This window comes from Triticum aestivum, chromosome 3B (genome assembly GCF_018294505.1).
Source record: "Triticum aestivum cultivar Chinese Spring chromosome 3B, IWGSC CS RefSeq v2.1, whole genome shotgun sequence".
NCBI lineage: Eukaryota > Viridiplantae > Streptophyta > Magnoliopsida > Poales > Poaceae > Triticum > Triticum aestivum.
In genome coordinates, this window is record NC_057801.1 from 765,775,810 (window position 1) to 765,778,158 (window position 2,349).

Consider the following 2,349-nt stretch of genomic DNA (forward strand, 5'->3'; position numbering starts at 1 on the left):
GTTTTTGCCATAATAGAAGAAGTCCGGAGTTGTAATAAGTTATTAAAAATAAAAAAGAGGTGCAATGCTCGTTAATTTGCTTCAAGCCTTTCGGAATAGTGTAAACTGCACTGCGCATAGCTCCGTGCAGTCTACCGTATTCCTGAAGGCTTGAAGCTAAGCAACGTGAGCATTGATCCTCTTCTTCATCGTCTCTGCACTCAGGGCTTATAAACCGCTCCTAGTCCCTCTCACTTTGTGAGGTGGGACTAAAAAACAGCTTACGTCTGGTTCATCCATGAACCGGTACTAAAGGTGCTCGTGGGGCCCCAGCCTTACCTGACACAACCTCATTAGTACCGGTTCGTGGTACGAACCGGCACTAAATGGTGATGGTGGGGCCATAGCCTGACCGGAGGCTGACACAACCTCTTTAGGTACAAAAAATTACAAACTTTCTGTTAGTGCCCGTAGTTTTCAAATTTGAATAGTTTAAATTTTGAATTATTTGAAATTAGTGTGAATTTGTTTGCACATAAAATTTCTTCGCATTTCAAATGCCAAAACACATAACTACCCTAACTATTACAGAGATTCCCCTCTGGGTGCGAAACACAGAAGAAAGTGATGATAGCTAGTGAAGCCGATCACATCCCAGATCTTTGGGTGTGAAACTTTTTCTTCGCGTGTGTCCCTTTGCACCGTAACCATGGAAAATCTTCATCATTTAACGGGATGCTCGGGTCAATATTCACTGTGAATGGAGCAATTTCATCAAACTTTTCATAATCTTCTGACTTGTCTGTCTTGTCATCCACTCCCACGATGTTTCTCTTCCCAGAAAGAACTATGTGCCACTTTGGCTCATCGTACGATGCATTCGCTTCCTTATCTTTTCTTTTTCTTGGCTTGGTAGACATGTCCTTCACATAGAAAACATGTGCCACATCATTGGCTAGGACGAATGGTTCGTCTGCATACGCAGGATTGTTGAGATCCACTGTTGTCATTCCATACTGCGGGTCTTCCGTTACCCCACCTCGTGTCATATTGACCCATTTGCACCGAAACAAAGGGACCTTTAAACCACGTCGATAGTCAAGTTCCCATATGTCCTGTATATAACCATAATATGTTTCCTTTCCCGTCTTGGTTTCTGCATGAAAGCGGACACCACTGTTTTGGTTGGTGCTCTTCTTATCTTGGGCGATCATGTAAAATATATTACCATTTATCTCGTACCCTTTGAAAGTCATTATATTCGAAGGTGGTAACTGGGACAGCAAGTATAGGTCATCTTCAATAGAGGTGTCTGCAACCAGCTGGCGAAACTCCTGGTTTGTTCACGTGTAATCCAGTCATCAGACCGCTCCGGGTGTTTGGAGCGTAGCAAATTCTTGTGTTCATCCATATACGGAGCCACCAAGGCGGAATTCTGTAGAACTGTGTAGTGTGCTTCAGTGAGAGAACGTCCGTCCATACATATTATTTGTTCCCCTCCTAGCGTGCCTTTTCCATCCAGTCTGCCCTTATGCCGCGATTCAGGAACACCAATCGGCTTAAGGTCAGGAATAAAGTCAATACAAAACTCAATGACCTCCTCATTTTGATGGCCCTTGGAGATGCTTCCTTTTGGCCTAGCACGGTTATGAACATATTTCTTTAAGACTCCCGTGAACCTTTCAAAGGGGAACATATTGTGTAGAAATACAGGACCCAAAACGTTAATCTCTTCGCATAGGTGAACTAGGACGTGCGTCATGATGTTGAAGAAGGATGGTGGGAACACCAACTCGAAACTGACAAGACATTGCACCAAATCATTCTGTAACCTTGGTATGATTTCTGGATCGATTACCTTCTGAGAGATTGCATTGAGAAATGCACATAGCTTCACAATGGCTAATCGAACGTTTTCCCGTAGAAGCCCCCTCAATGCAACCAAAAGCAGTTGCGTCATAATCACGTGGCAGTCATGAGACTTTAGGTTCTGGAACTTTTTCTCTGCCATGTTTATTATTCCCTTTATATTCGACGAGAAGCCAGACGGTACCTTAATACTGAGCAGGCATTCAAAGAAGATTTCCTTCTCTTCTTTGGTAAGAGCGTAGCTTGCATGACCCTAATGTATGCCGTCTTCTCGTGCTGGTCCTCCCGTGCCTCAGGTGTATCTTTTGTCTTCCCATACACGCCCAAGAAGCGAAGCAGGGTCACGCAAAGATTCTTCGTCACGTGCATCACGTCGATTGCGGAGCGGACCTCTAGGTCTTTCCAATATGGCAGGTCCCAAAATATAGATTTCTTCTTCCACATGGGTGCGCGTCCGTCAGCGTCCTTTGGAACAGGTTTTCCGCCAGGACCCTTTCCAAA